Raw genomic sequence first — 17123 nt, forward strand, 5'->3', positions numbered from 1 at the left:
GTATTGTGAGCAGGTTTGGGTCTCTTGATTCCGAGATTGAAAGGCTTGTCATATGAAAAGCGTTTGATGGTTCTAGGCCTCTACTCACTGGAGTTCAGAAGGAAGTGTGTGACCTTTCAAATGTTGAAAGGCCTCGATAGAGTGGATGTGGAGAAGATGTTTCCTATGGTGGTGGTGGTGGGGGGGGGGGGGGGTTCTAAGACCAGAGGATACAGCCTCAGAATAGAGGGGCATCCTTTTAGAATGGAGATGAAGAGGAATTCCTTAAGCCAGAGAGTTGTGAATCTGTGGAATTTGTTGCTATAGGCAGCTGTGGAGGCAGAGATGTTTGGTATATTTAAGGCAGAGGTTGGTGGATTCTTGATTAGCAGACATGAAGAGATATGAGGAGAAGGCAGGAGATTGTGGCTCAGTGGGAAAATGGATCAGCCATGATGAAATGGCAGAGCAGACTCAATGGGCCATATGGCCTAATTCTGCTCCTATGTCTTATGGTCTTGTCTTTCAATCTGCTTTGAGTACATGCTTGAATCATTTCCTCTGTTCATGTAATCTCTGAAAGTGGTGTAGCTCCAAAATTGAGTCCATGTGTTAGCAGTCTGGTTTCACGGATGTGAACAATTTGCATTCCCATACTAACTATAACTAAAATTTAATTACTGAAGAGAGCAGCCTCAGAGATGATACTGTCAGGGGATTTGGAGGAATTTAACGGAGGAAGAAATGGTGGTACTTCTCCAGTGGCTTGAAGACCTGCTCTAGATAGTTTGTTTCTCAAATGTAGGAAATTTGGCAGCCAATTTATATGTGGCAAGTTCCTTTGGGCAACAATGTCATTAAAAATCATATAGTATGTTTCTCAGAAGTGATTTAACATTATTGTGCTTTATCTGCAATAGCTCAGTTATTTGGTTAGTGTGTTGACAGTATAGAAAATTAAGAAATGAACTTTTGGCATTAGTGGCTCCTCTTGGTCACTTTGGTCTTGCATTTTTCTAAAAGGGAAAAGACCCAGGGTTAACATTTTAGCTTTGTAATGTACAGACTACCTGATTTACCTTTTCCATTGACCATGATGGAAGGGAAATCAGAGACTGAATTAAAATATTTATTGATTTAGAAGCCCATTTTACAGCCTTGCTGAATTTAATGTTTAACTTCCTCTTTTTAATTAAATGTTTACTCTATTATTTTCCCTCCACTTCATTCCTCTGCTAATGGAGTTTATTTCATTGCAGAGTACATTTCCATAAATAGTTTCCAAATTATTTTACTAATCCATATGCTATAGATCAGACTAATCACTCATATGGTCATCACGGCGAGGTCTGCATTTGGCCTGATCTAATGTATGACAAGTAGTTACTTCCAGAAAAGATTGTTAGCTGGTATATGGCAAATACAAACAAAATCACAAGAGATTAAGTTCTGTTTTACACTAATATTGACAAGTTGATTTTTATAAAAGCAACATTTTAAATTGTTTTAAGCATTTCGGGATTAGTTTTAGTAAGTTGTTTGTACCTATTTAGTTGAAATTATTGTTTCCCTGTAGCTTTCCATTTGGAGACTTCATAGATTCTGGGTGTGATGGGGACTAAGGGAGTATAAGATGATGAGAGGAATTGATTGTGTGGATAGCCAGAAGCTTTTTCCCAGGGCTGAAATGGCTAACACGAGGGGCATAGTTTTAAGGTGCTTGGAAGTAGGTACAGAGGGGATGTCAGGAGTAAGTTTTTCACACAGAGAGTGGTGGGTGCGTAGAATGCACTGCCTGCGACAGTGGTGAAGGCAGATACGATATGGTCTTTTAAGAGACTCTTAGACAGATACATGGAGCTTAGAAAAATAGAGGGCTATGCAGTATGGAAATTCTAGGCAGTTTCTAGGGTAGGTTACATGGTCGGCACAACATTGTGGGGTGAAGGGCCTGGAATGTGCTCTAGATTTTCTATGTTCAATGTTCTATGATATATCTTTGTTACCTCAGGCAACCCCCACAGGCCATGGATGACTACTCTGGTCACAAACATTGGAAAATATCTTATTTCTTAAATATGTAGTGGCTATTGCACATCAGGACTTTATGAAGGGAGGGCCTGTTCCAATGGCAGAAGCCTAGATGAATGGAAATCAAATTCTCCTATGCAGACTCAGTGTTGCATGTGCACAGCCACCTACAAAGATGTGCCAATGCACACCCATGCTGCCCACATTATTTTCCTTTGGTCTCTTCCTCTATGCTGCATCCCAAGCTCTTCTCTCTCCCTCAATTTCTTTACTTCAGTCACTCATTGGCCTCTTGAGGATAGTGATGTATGCAACATTTCTTGCTCAGTATTTTTTAAAATGTGTTTGTATTCACAATGGATTACCTTACCTGCCAGTTCGAATTTTGGTCTTTCTGACTTATGCGAATAGGGGATTCTGTGGATAAACTGTTACTACGATTAAAAAAGCTTTTAAAATAAAATTTGAAGGTTCATTTATTATCAAATTATGTAACCATATACAGCTCTGAGATTCGTCTTCTCCAGGTAGCCATGAAAAAAACAAAAACCATGGGAGGTGTATGGAGGGATATGGTCCGTGTGCAGGTCAGTGGGACTAGGCAGAAAATGGTTTGGCACAGCCAAGAAGGGCCAAAAGGCCTGTTTCTGTGCTGTAGTTTCTATGGTTTTCTAAGTCATTTGGAGAGAAACATCAAACACAACCCCCACACAAAAAAAGTATGGGAACCTGATCATCAATTCCCCAAACCCTCCTCCCTTGCACAAAAAAACTAACCAAATGGAACAAGAGCATCAACCCCCAAACTCCGTCCACTCGTACAAGAGAAAGGAAAATAACAGGCAAAAACACAGAATTTAAAAATCAAGGTCTGAAAAAGTCCACAATCCATAAATGCATTCTTCCAATCTATAAATACGGAACCATGGTGACATCCTCTGACATCATCAAAAGGGAGAGACACCACTCAAATCTAGAGGCCTACCTACCTGCCTCTGTGTCAAAAATTGTCAACTTCATTACCAGTGTTGTAAATATATTTATCTTTTAATAAAGTGGAAGTTAAAAATATATGGGTTCACAGCAAACAATACTCACTGAAGGAAAATAAACTTAATTCACAAAATAGGATCTGTTTTAAGAGCAGGAAACAAAGTGATAGAAATAACATGACTGGAACTAGCATAGTTACTTTGACAGGAAAATATTTAAATTCGATGATCATTAGAGATAAATGATGTGCATTCAATCGCTTGGCATAATTCGGTTACCATGCCCGATTGATGAACCTTGAGATTCATTTTCTTGCAGGCATTTACAGGAAAATAATGAAATACAATAGAATTTACAAAATTATACATCAACAAATTGACATGTAACAAATGTGTAAAAGAAGACATTTTATGGCAAAAAAGAAGTCTTGAAAGTGAGTCTGTAGGTTGTGGAATCAGTAGAGTTGTGCTGAGTGAAGTTATGCACAACGGTTCAGGAACCTTATGGTTGTCGGGTAATAACTGTTCCTTCCCTTTTATTCCATGGTCTATGTCCTAACAGATTCCTCCTTCAGCTCAGTACCTCTTCCACCTATCACATCCTAGTTTCTCATCATTCCCTTTTATCTCACCTCTCACCTGACTTCACCAATTGTTTTCCTCCCCGTCCATCCTCCCCCTTAACCTTTTTTATTCTGCCTTTTACCCTTTTTCTTTCTGCTCCTTTATGAAGGGTCTTGCCTAAAATAGTTATTGTTCATTGCCCTCTATAGATGCCGCCTGACCTGCTGAGTTCCTCCAGTATTTTGTGTGTGTGTTGTTTATGACAATGAATATTTCAGAATTCTAATTCACTCAGGACTGAAAAATTTGTGAAAATGTACCTAGCAGGCAATTACTTCTAAGTGCCATAATTAACATTAAAGTCTCAGGCATATATGAATATTACATACAATGCAAATCAGTGGATCTTACAAAAACAATTAATTTGTGGCTGGAGAGCCCCAAGATCAGAGTTAATAATTCATATTTTAAATACACAGTCAGTATGCTTAAGGGAAATATTAAAACAATTGCCAGAAATACTTTTTTAAAAAAGCTAAAGGATGTGATTAAGTTCGAGAGGGTGCAGAAAAAGACTCACAAGGATGTTGCCAAGACTGGATGGGTTTGGACTGCTTTCTGTGGAGTGAAGGAAGCTGAAGAGTGACCTTGTCGAGGTTTATAAAATCTTGAGAGGCACATACAAGGTGAAAGGTCAGTCTTTTCCCCAGGGTAGGGGGAGTCTAAAGCTAGAGGGCATAGGTTTAAGAGGTGAGGGTAAAAATTTAAAGAAAGCCTAAGATGTGCATTTTTCAGACTGGTGGAACAAGCTGACAGAATAAGTAGCTGAGGCAGGTAAAATTTCAATGTTTGCAGACAGGTGATGTACATAAATAGGAAAGATTTAGAGGAATATAGGCCAAATGTAAGCAGATGGACTGGCTCAGGAAGACACTTTAGTTGCTAGTTGGGCCAAAGGATGCATTTCTGTTCAAGGATATAATTTTTTGACTCTGTAACCTTTAATAAAAAAAACCTGATAGGTCTTTGCATTTATTTACCACAATTATTACATAGAACATAAAACAGTACAGCACAGGAACAGGCCCTTCAGCCCACAATGCTGTGCTGAACCAATTCAATTAGCCAATTAAACTAATTACTTCTGCTTACACAAAGTCCATATCTTTCCATTTCTCTCACTTTCATGTGCCTATCAAAATGTTTCTTGAAACATTCCTAATGTATCTGCCTGTACCAGCATCCCAAGGAGTGCATTCCAGGCACCCACCATCCTCAGTATATAAAAAAAGACCAAAAAAATTTACCCCTCACATCTCCTTTTGAAACTACCTCCTCTCACCTTAAATGCATGTATTATACATTTCAACCCTGGGAGAAAGATACTGTCTGTCTACCTATGCCTCTCATAATCTTAGAAACCTCAATTAGTTCTCCCCTCAGCCTCTGCTGTTCCAGAGAAAACAACCTAAGTGTTTCCAACCTCTTGTTATAGCACATTCCTTCTAATCCAGGCAGCATCCTGGTAAACCTCCTCTACACCCTCAAAATCTCAGCATCCTTCCTATAATGGAGTGACCAGAATTGTATTCAGTACTCCAGATGCAGCCCAACTAGAATTTTATAAAGCTGCAATATAACTTCCTGACTTTTGAACTCAATGCCTCAATTAATAAAGATAAGCATGGCAAATGCCTTCTTTATCACCCTATCAAACTGTGTAGCCAGTTTCAGGGAGCTATGAACTTGGACCCCAAGATCCCTCTGCTCATCAACACTGTCAAGGGTCTTGCCCTTAACAGTATACTGTCTCTTTATATTTGACCTACCAAGGTGCATCATTTCACACTTGGCCAGGTTAAACTCCATCTGGTATCTCTCTGCCCATATTTGCAACTGATCACTGTATTTTTGCCAGTCTTCTATCCTACCTACAATACCACTAATCTTCATATCATCTACAAACATTAACCCATCCATCTCTTTTTTCATCCAGATTATTTATATGCATAACAAAGAGCAGAGGTCCCAGTACCAATCCTGCAGACACCACTAATCACAGATCTCCCATCTAGAATAAGTCCCATCAACCACTATGCTCTATCTTTGTGTGGGTGAGCCAGTTCTGAATCCAAACGGCCAATCGACCATGGATCCTATACATCTTAGTCTTCTGGATGAGCCTCCCATGAGGGACCTTGTCAAATGCCTTACTAAAATCCACGTAGATAACAACACAGCTCTATCTTCATCACCTCTTCAAAAAACTCAACCAGGTTCAAGAAAATCTGCAGATGCTGGAAATCCAAGCAACACACAAAATGCTGGAGGAATTCATTAGGGCAGGCAGCATATATGGAAAGAGTAAACAGTGGACGTTTCGGACTGAGTCCCTTTGTCAGGACTGGAAATAAAGATAAGAAGTCAGAGCAAGAGGTGGGGAGTGGGTTTCCTCCAGGTACTTTGGTTGTTCCCATAGTCCAAAGATGTACTGGTTAGTAGGTTAATTGGTCATTGTAAATTTTCTGATGATTAGGCTAGGGTTAAATAGCTGTGTTGCTAGTTGGCGCAACAATTCAGGCTGGAAGGGCATGCTTTATGCTGTAATATCCCATCAACCCCTGGGAACTTAACCACCACCATGCTCTTCAGGAGACCCGACATTACCTCCTCCTTTACCTCAATGCCCTAGCTTATTAATAATCTCATCACTGATCTTCCTATCCTTCACGTTCTTCTCTTTGGTAAATACTGAGGTAAGGTACTCATTAATGACCTCATCCACATTTTCTGCTTCCAAGCAAATGTTCCCCCATTTATCCTTGAGTGATCGCACCCTCTCCCTAGTTATCCTCTTGCTCCTGATGTATGTATAGAATGCCTTGGGATTCTCTTTAATCCTTATTGCAAAGGACTTTTCATGGTCCCGCCAGGCTTTCCTATTTCCCTTCCTGAGTTCCTTGCTAGCTTTTTTGTAATCCTCAAGGGCTCTGTTTGATTCTAGCTTTCTAAACTTTACTTACTTTTTCTTTTTCTTCTTGACTAAATTAATCACATCTCTTGACGTTCAAGGTTCTCTTATCTTGCCATCCTTGTCCTTCCTTCTGACTGGAACACACCTGTCTATACTATGTGCAGTTGGTCTTTAATCATTCGTCCATTCTTAATCACTACTTTACAAAATCAATTGAGGTCATATATTGTAGCACCTTTTTTATATATCAACATCTAAAGCTGGAGATGGACCAGGCCTTAGACCAAAAACTATAAAATATAGGAGCAGAATTAGGCTATTCAGCCCATCGAGTCTCTTCCGCTATTTCATCATGGCTGATCCTGGATCCCACACAACCCCATATACCTACCTTCTTGCCATATCTTTTGGTGCCCTGACTGAACAGGAAACAGTCAACTTCTGCCTTAAATATACCCACAGACTTGGCCTCCACGGCAGTCTGTGGCAGAGTATTAAAAAGTCCTCCTTAACTCTGTTCTAAAAGGTCACCCCTCAATTTTGAGGCTGTGCCCCCTAGTTCTGGATACCCCCACCTTAAGAAACATCCTCTCCACATCCACCCGATCTAGTCCTTTCAACATTCGGTAGGTTTCAATGAGATCCCCACGCATTCTTCTAAATTCCAAAGAGTACAGGCCCAAAGCTGCCAAACGCTCCTCATATGTTAACCCTTTCATTCCCAGAATCATCATCGTGAACCTCCTCTGGACTCTCTCCAATGACAACACAGCCTTTCTGAGATATGGAGCACAAAATTGTTGTCAGTACTCCAAGTGTGGCTTGCCTAGTGTCTTATAAAGGCTCAGCATTATCTCCTAAGTCTTTCTGTACCTCTGATGTTTTAATTTTCTCCCCATTTAGATAATAGTCCACACTATTGTTCCTTTTACCAAAATGCATTATCATACATTTCCCAACACTGTACTCCATCTGCCACTTTTTTGCCCATTCTTCCAATTTGTCTAAGTCCTACTGCAATTGCATTGCTTCCTCAGCACTACCTACCCCTCCACCTATCTTTGTATCAACTGCAAACTTTGCCACAAAACCATCAATTCCATATTGTTCCATCAAAGCCCGGCAAGGATCTGCTCTGAACCCTAATTCTGGATCCCAAGCATGGATGGGTTATGCTTTACCTTGATTGTCTAACCTCCACATTACTCTTCCCGCTTGTACTTCTGCTAGATTGCTGGCCACATCTTTTAAGTAGCTGGTATTGACCTGGGAGTTTCAATCCCATTGAGCCCAACAGAAAGGTTTCTCACCTGAAATGGGTGCCAGGTTCTGGGTATCCCATGCTTTCTAAAGCACAAATAAATACAGGAATGTGTAAGAGTGATTGAGGTCAGACAAGAACTGCAGATTTCCTTCATTCTGTGGATCTGTGTGAACAAAATATTCACCTGAAAATACATCTCGCTTGATAGTGATTTCAACTATTAGAGTCGCAGAAAACACTTTGTTCACAATTATCCTCAGAGTGAAGGAAATCTGCAGTCCTTGTTTGATCTGACAATATTTAACTTTGAAAAAGACGGTTGACTCCAAATTACCCTCTGAAATTTAACAAGTGACTCAGTTCAAGAGCAATTGGGAACTGACAATAAATGCCAGACTTTGCTGGAGACGCCACAGTCCATAAAATATATCCACTATATTAAACAGTATCAATGCAGATATTCGATCATATAATTGTGAGTTATTTTTGTGTCCGGGACCCGCAGGGGTGAATATGCTTGGGCAGTGTGGAGATGTTGCAATGTATTGAGACGAGGCAAGCCTGGCCACCTTACTTCCTGCTTTGCATGCGAAGTCCTGACCCCGACATCCCGGCGGAGGTTTTTTCCCCCTCATCTTTATGCAGCTAACTGTCAGTGAGACAAGTACCCCGGGAACTTTCTTGCTCAATTGGCAGAAACTTTGAATCGGAATAGCTAACCTCGAACGCCAGTCACTCCAATTTAGCGACTGAAAGGCAAACTTTGCGACGGGGCACTACATTCTGCTGAACATGGCGCGTAGTGTTATCTGTTTACAGGATGCAACGCGTCCTACTGTAAAAGGCTAAAGTGTCGCGGCTGAGACAGGGGAGTCATCGAAGGGGAAACTTTTTGCAGAAAATCAAATAATTTGCACTACGCAGAAATAAACTAGCAGCTCTCAGATTGGCTCTTGTCACCTTTTCTTTGCATTCACGAGCGGGGCAAAGGGATTGCATGCGAGTGCAAAAGGTAGGTGAGAATTCGAGGCTATTTTTGGGTGATGGTAAAAGATGACTTTTTATATGGCATTTTCTTTCCCTGTACGGCGGTATGCAACAGCGAGGAGAGTCCGTGCATGCACTTTGTTTGGAGTTGCAGTATACGAAGGGGTGGTGCACTTACCTGGCTGGTGTGTGAGGTTGTCCCAACTCCTCTGACATTAGCACACGCATCGCGGGGCTGTGCGCCGCGCTGCGGAGCCGGACGCCAGGGGCTTGGCCAAGAAGCTGTTGCAACCACAGGCACCCGTGCTGCCGCTCCTTTGCTCACAGTTTTTGATTGTGTGTAGGCGCTTGGTGCATGTTTGCAAAGGTTAGAAAGTTAGATGACCCACGCGTGTTGGCACAGAAGAAAGTCATTTTGAAGGATAGTTGTAGGAAGTTCATTGCCGTTCCTCCGCCCCCCCCCCGCAATAATCTGCCTTTGCTGTGTTTGTTGCAACACTGCAAGGAAGGGGCGGGGAGTGAGAGCTCTTTGGAGTTGAAAGCAGAAGTCGTCAGTCTTGTCCAAAAACATTTTTGTTGGGCTGTGTTCTGGGTCGGGACAAATTCTTTAAGGTGAAATACGAATAGCAGGTTCCTTAAATCTTGAGCAAAACGCACATTCCAAGGGGAAGACGGTCAGGTGAATTTGTTACTGTTTATGTGAATTTGGTTTGATTCAGTTGATTTTTCCTGCATTTACATACGTCTGGCAAAAGTTGTGCACATCTGGCCGAAGGCATCCTGTCCTTTCGTGGAACCTTTGTGTGGGGATTAACCTATGGGCAATGCAAAGAATTTAAAAAAAAAAGGAAACCATATTTTTTTAATACATGATTGCATTTTGAGATTTCAGACTCGACTAGATTTTGATAAATGTACTGCCGATATTTTTGCAGGATTATATGCTTTGACGCAGTTGTCAAGGCAACCATCAAAAATTCAAATTGGAATAGTCAAATATTTTGCGCAAGTTTTGTAATGTTGTGAAGAAATACAGTGTGGAAGCAGGCTGTTTGGCCCAGTAAATGCATGCTGACTATCACCTTTTCACACTAATCCTTCATTATTCCCATTTTCATTCACCCCACATTGTCAATAATTTCCTCCCGGTTTGACAACTGAACTACACAGGGCAATTTAACAGTGGCCAATTAACTTCCCAACCTCTCATCTTCGGCAGGAAACCAGTGCAGTCACAGGGAGTGTGTGCAACCTCCACTGAGGTCAAGATTGAACTTGGCTCTAAAGTTCAAAGTAAATTTATTACCAAAGTACATATATGCCACCATATACAACACAGAGATTTATTTTCTTGTGGGCAATCACTGTAAGTACAAGAAACACAATAGGATCAACAAAGGATCATACCCAACAGGATGGACAACAACCAGTGTGCAAAAAAATTGTGCAAATGCAAAAAGAAAGAGGGAAAAAATAATAAAGAACTAAGCAATAAATACTGAGAACATGGCACGAGTCCTTGAAAGTGAGTCACAAAGGAGAAAATCTGCAGATGGTGGAAATCCAAGCAACATTCACAAAATGTTGGAACTCAGCAGATCAGGCAACATCTACTGAAGAGTACAGTCGACATTTCGGGCTGAGTCCTCCTGAAGGGTCTCGGCCTGAAACATCGATTGAAAGTGAGTCCATTGGTTGTGAGAACAGTTAAGTGATGGGGCGAGTAAAGTTATCTCCTTTGGTTCACGAGCCTGATGCTTGAGGGGTAATAACTGTACCTGAACCTGGTGATGCAGGTCTTGAGGCAGCAGTGAGAAAAGAGCATGCCCTGGGTGGGTCCTTGATGGATGCTGCTTTCCTACAACAGTGCACCGGATGTGCTTAGTGGTGGGTGGGGAGGGCGTTAACCCATGATGGACTGGGCCGTATCCAGTACTTTTTGTAGTGTTTTGTGTTCCAGGACATTGGGGTTTCTATACCAGGATGTGATGCATCCAGTCGAATATACTCTCCACCACACATCTTTCGAAGTTTGTCCAAGTTTTAGTTGGCATGCCGAATCTTCACAAACATCTAAGAAAGTAGAGGTGCTGCCATGCTGGACCCAAGATAGATCCTCTGAAATGATAATACAGGAATTTAAAGTTGCTGTCCCTCTCCACTCCTGATCCTCTAATGAAGACTGGCTCATGGACCTCTGGTTTCTTCCTCCTGAAGTTAATAATCATCTCCTTGGTTTTGCTGACGTTGAGTGAGAGGTTGTTGTTGTGGCACCACTTATCTAGATTTTCAATCTCCCTCCTGTGTGCTGTTTTGTCACCACCCTTGATTTGGCCAACGTCAGTGGTGTCATTGACAAATAGAGCGTTGGAGCTGTGCTTAGTCTCACAGTCATAAGTATAAAGTGAATGGAGCAGGGGGTAAGCACTCAGCCTTGTGGTGTGCCTGTGCTGACAGAGATCGTGGAGGAGATGGCGTTGCCAATCCAAACTGACTGAGGTCTGCAAGTGAGGAAATTGAGGATCCAATTGCACAAGAGGTTATTGAGGCCTACCTAGGACTTAGATTAGATTATGAAGACACGTAGTCCTCTTTTATTGTCATTTAGTAATGCATGCATTAAGAAATGATACATTATTTCCTCTGGTGTGATATCACAAAACACAGGACAAATCAAGACTGAAAAAACTGACAAAACCACATAATTATAACATATAGTTAGAACAGTGCAACAATACCATAACTTGATGAAGAAGTCCATGAGCACAGTAAAGTTCAAAGTTTCTCAAATGTCCCACATCTCACACAGACGGGAGAAGGAAGAAAAACTCTCCCTGCCATGCCAACCACAATCCGACTCCGAGTCATCCGAAAACTTGGAGCTCTGATCAGCTCTCTGACACCCGAGTATTGAGCGCCATCTCTGTCCGAACAATTCGACCGCCTTCTTGGTCGCCAAAAGCAGGCAAGGCCGGGGATTTTGAGGCCTACCCTCTGAAAGATTCCCGACCACACAGTAACGACAGCAGCGAACGGGTGTTTCAGAAATTTCTCCAGATGTTCCTCTGTGCTTTCACGTCCATTCTCCATCAAATCAGAATTGTCCATGGTCCCAATTTAACAGATACAGTATCATTTTTCACCGGAGGGCTGCGCACATGCAGGCGTGCTGCCATCTTCTCCTCCCGCCTTATTGCAGCTTATTGATTGGCTTTGAGGAGATGATATTATTGAATGCCAAGCTGTAGTCAATGAGGAGCATCCTGATGCATCCTCACTGTCCAGATGTTTCAGGATTAAGTGAAGAGCCAATGAAATGGCTTCCACTGTTGACCTGTTGTGACATTAGGCAAATCAGAATGGATCTAAGTCACTTCTAAGGCAGGAGTTGGTATGTTTCAAAACCAATCTCTCAAAGCACTTCATCACAGTGGATGTAATTCCTACCGGATGATGGTCATTGAGGCAGTTCACCACGTTTTTCCAAGGCACTGATATGGCAAGTCATGCGTCTGTGTTGTGCCATCCTCAATCTAAAGATGTTTCCCTGTTGCACTTCATGGCGGATATTTGATTGTAAATTAATTTTGTTTTGGGTCTTATTTGCACAACCCCATGATAAGAAAATTTCTCCTTGTCCTGCCCATGAAATCCTTTCCACCATTACTTAGAACATTCTAATCTCTAACTGTATCCAAGTTCTGTATTTAAGGAGACATGGACCGCAGATGCTGTTTGAGTCCTGGTACATTGTTTTGATCTGAACCATCAGCAGTTACTTTCCCCTCATAAATGCTGCTTTACCTCATTTCCCCTACCCTTTCTCCAGCAAATTGCTATTCTTTTATGAAGTATTTTGTTTATGTATCACCACATGTCCTCCAATACATAGGGAGCCTGAACCTGAACATGCTTTTTTTTCAGCTGCAACTCGAGTGGATATTCACACAACTGTAAATGGCTTACTGTACATTCCTTTGTATTGGTGTAGGCAAATTAGTTTGTGCTTTTTGCTGTTTGCACTGCAGTTATGTTAACCACAGACTGGCAAAGGACTTTGGTGTAGACAGCTCATGTGGAGAAGGGTCATGTGGAAGATTTTGAGCACATCATTGCCCAATTGCCTGTGCAACTGTTGTTGACTTGAGATCATGAATATGTTACCCTATAGCTGTTGTGAATGCTGTTTCATTTATCCAGTGACTGTGTAAATAGCATGACATTTACACACCACGAGGGTGTGTGACTTTGGAGGGGATTTTGTTTATGTATGCATACTGTTCTTGCCCTTCAGGGTAATTGTTATGGGTTTGAGAAGTTTTACTTATAGTCTTTGTGGCATCCTGGATTGCTCTCCATGATTATAATAGGTTACAGATTTTTTTAAAGCAGCTATTTGACTTGTGGGACTGATTACTGTAGTTATAGTCCTGGGGAGATCTCTGAAGGGGTTGCCTATTGGTGGGTTCTCAGGTGGCTGGACCTGCAATCCACATATTCTGATGATGTTAGGATGCATTCTCTTCACGGAGATGGCATATGCGTGACTTTGTTTAACATGAGGGTGAAGCACAGGCAGCCACCGTCCAACCCTTGACAGATTAGGGTCTAGTGGCATGAAATGGAAAACAACTCGGGATCCTTCTCTGTGGCAGCCTTCCTCCACCTTTACTGCCATTGTAATGAGTCATCATCTTTTGCCAGGTCCACCGTTCAGGTCTTGGTTGGGTTGCTTTTTGTCTGGAAAGTCCCTGTACTGGGTGACCCTTCCAGGAGCTAACACCAGATGGCTAAACTCCGTACACCATCAGCATCACTCTCAGGGTTTCAGAAACTCACCAGCCTATCCACCACGACAACGTCAGAGAAAGGGACTGCTGATATTTACAATGGCACAGAAGGAGGCCATTTGGCACAATAGGTTCGGGGAGGGGGGCATCTTTAAGGGATGCAACCTCATCATGCCATTCTTTATCTCCTTATTGCCTTACCATTCTTTCCCTACAGTGCAGCAGCATAAATCCCTGTTGGTGCCACCACCCCACCCTCTCATCCTCTGAGCTAATTTTCTTTTTGCTGTTAACTTGCACCAAAGAGGAATCTAAAGTTGCCAATTCATCAGTGGGAAACTTGTTTCACTTTGGGAGTATCTTGAGCACCTGGAGCAAACCCAGATGCTCATGGACAGAATTTGCAAACTCTGCAAGGAAAACACCAGGGACCAAGGTTCAGACTTGGTCCCCAGAGCTGTGAGCTGCGGGCTGCCGCATGGACCATAAGACCACCTTTTTAGTTAAGTGATAACAACTGACTTTAATACCTAACTACTTTTTGATGTGTTTAATAAGAAAATATGAATGCTTTTCTGAATTTTGCATAGTCTGTTATGTCTTGAATTGATCTATTCTTGTCACTAACCCAGAAAATGTGGGGTCACAGCAAATTTCTTGGGCACACGGGAATTCTGTGGTTTCTGAAAACACTGCTTCTTTTCACCACTATTACATTAGGGCACACAGTGCCAATAAAGAACCTGCATTTATATTGTCCCTGTCAGGCTCTCAATGTTTTGAAGCACTTTGCAGATGGTTAATTACTTTGTATTAATATTAGACATTAGTGTGCAATTTAAAGACATCATTGCAGTATTAGTAATCAGGGGCAATGTGTTGTACACTGTTCTTTATTAACACTCTTCCCAGTTTGTGTTGAAATATGAGAACCAGGATTGGAAATATTCATTGTGCTAATTGTCATCCTATTTATTTTGAAATCTCATTGATTTGTAATTGCACTTCAACCTTTTTCTGCTTTTTGTCAAGTTGGGCCTGTACTTAATACTCATTCTTCTGTTTGAATTGATAGTTTACAGTAAATTGGCTGTGTTAATTATATATTCATTTTTATTAGTTTTGGCATTACAGTTGAAATGGATTGTTGAGGGGGCTGTGGGTTTATTGCAGAAATCTTTTTATTTTAAGTTTAACTTTCTTGTCATTGAGTTAGCATAAGTATTAGCTTACAGATGTTGCCGAAAGCAACAAATGGGTTATGCCCGACTCTGACCACTACATGACAGAATTTTCTCTTTCAGTTTGCTTGTTTTTTCATCTATTCTAATGGCAGTATTGTCACTGTTATTTTTCATTCTGTTGTATATTTTTAGCTATATGTTACTGGGACACATGATCTCGTTGAAGAACGTGAATTTTCACAAAAGGACAATGTAATATCAGTTTTGGCATTTCATTCATTTTTAAAGATTGTAATGGGACCATGAATGTTGTTTGTTAATATTTAAGCATCACATTTATTTATTTACTTAGCGATACAGCACGAAGTTGGCCCTTTGAGCTATGCCGCTCTAGCAACCCCACAACACTGATTAACCCTAACCTAATCACAGGACAATTTACAATGATCAGTTAACCTACTCGGTATGTCTTTGGACTGTGGGAGGAAACCTGAGTGCCCGGGGAAATGCCATGCATTCCACGGCGAGGATGTAGAGAGACTGCTTACAGAACGGCACCCACCAGAACTGAACTCTGAAATCCAGAATGCCCGAGCTGTAATAGTGTCGTACTAACCGCGATGCCAATGCACTTTACATTGATTCAGCTGAGTGTTAGATAACTTGTGGCTTTGTATGCTTAGAAGTAACGTCTATTGTTCACACGTGTTTAAAATCCAAATGGTAGTTCAAGGTGCAGCACGTTCTCAACTTGACAGTTGCGTTAGGCCTGATTTATACTTCTGCGTCAAATGTACGCCGTAGGTGACGTGCGCCTTCCCAAAAAAGTAACTCGCGCGTCGCGGCGACGCAGACCGCAACAACTGTGATTGGTCAGCTTGGTAGCATCGCATTTCCTCCTACGCATTTCAGGTTGCTTTTCTCTGCCATGTCTGTACACTGATGCGAAATAAATGGTTGGAGTTGATGAACCAAATCGTCAAATCTACCTGCTAACATCCGAAAATATTTGAAATGCATTTCCTCGTCCATGTCTGTCACGAAGAAACTCAACACAGTGGCATAGAAACCCCGCTGCCAACTAGCGTTTTGGCGGTGAATTGCAGAACGATGCAGACACAACAACGTATGCTCGCTACGGCGTAGGGCTATGCAGAAGTATAAATCAGGCCTATGGCGTAGCCCGTACACACAAGTATAAATCAGGCTTTAGACTTGTGAACCTAACTGCAACAAAACTCAAAACCTGAGAATGACTTTAAGGACCCAGCTTGTAGAATCTATGGGGAAATTGCATTATTTTTCAAATACACGCTTCAGCAAATTTATTCTGAATGATTCATCTGTGTTCCTTCAACTCAAGGTGACCGAAAGCAAAATTGGTTGCTGCCATGCACTTTGTTTTCCTGCTTTCCAACATTTTGCCATCCATTTGTTAAAGTCAATTGTGTTCAGTTTTTGCATTTTAAGTCTTGTTCAACCAGAAATGAACTTCAAATCCGACTTCCTGCTCCTCCCTACTTCAGATCCTGTAATCTTTATCTATGCTTTCAAAAACTCAGACTTGAATTTTTTAAAGGTTGTCTTTACTAATTTCAAATTGTTCATCTCCAACTTGTCATCAGCTGTAATCTATCCTGCACAAAACAGAATATATCCGTTACCCTTTGTCTTCAGGCACCTCACTGTGTACCTGCGTACAGGAAAATATTCACTCACCTCTGCTTTTTTTTGTGTGTTCTATAGGCATTGCTTTCTCCAAGCAAATTAATTATCCTCAAACCATAAGCTTTTATGTAAAAACTTTAAATGTAACTCTTGCTCTTAAATGTGCCTTACTGAATCAATTCTTGAAGAGTTCCAGGATATTGTTACTTTTGTAGAACTCCAATATTAAAGCCATCCTTGCCTGGTTCCATGAAACTGCATTATATTTTTTTGTGCCTGCTGTCTGTCATAGTGTGCATCATCTTATGCTAATAGTTGTGAATAATTGCTGGATGGGTGTAGGCAGCAGTCTTAAGGAAAGATTGCACTTTTTTTTTGACTACGCAACCAAAGTTCTTCAAGCTATTTGACTGAGAAAGTCTTGTTGAAAATCTGATTTGGAAAAAAAAATCTTGAAGGCTACCAAATAATAAATCAACCTACTTTTGGGATTTGGGCTCAAAGCCCTTTGGGTGAAGACCAGTTTCTATGTAATAGCTATGATCTAGTTTTGGCAGAGTTTCTTGCAGTGTAGCCTCTTAACAGGCAGGTCCTCATAACTTGATATCCAGTGATGTTTGTTGATAATGTTATATTGATACAGTCATGGTTTATTGTGAAGTTGAAGGTTAAGGCACTTTACTGGCACTC

At 41.3% G+C, this 17123-nt stretch overlaps 1 protein-coding gene across 4 annotated transcripts in view; it reads left to right on the forward strand.

The window, feature by feature from the left end:
- LOC140201255 (transcriptional-regulating factor 1-like) overlaps positions 1-17123 on the forward strand; it is a 241606-nt gene that overhangs the window by 18898 nt on the left and 205585 nt on the right. For 3 of the 4 annotated variants that reach the window (XM_072265044.1, XM_072265048.1, XM_072265049.1), the window contains exon 1: positions 8656-8816. The exons of the other annotated variant lie outside the window; for it this stretch is intronic. The gene's annotated coding sequence lies outside the window, so the exon portion shown is untranslated. Of the gene's footprint in view, positions 1-8655; positions 8817-17123 lie in introns of those variants that run through there. 4 annotated transcript variants of the gene reach the window in all.

Source organism: Mobula birostris, chromosome 8 (assembly GCF_030028105.1).
Source record: "Mobula birostris isolate sMobBir1 chromosome 8, sMobBir1.hap1, whole genome shotgun sequence".
In the NCBI taxonomy this organism is placed as follows: domain Eukaryota; kingdom Metazoa; phylum Chordata; class Chondrichthyes; order Myliobatiformes; family Myliobatidae; genus Mobula; species Mobula birostris.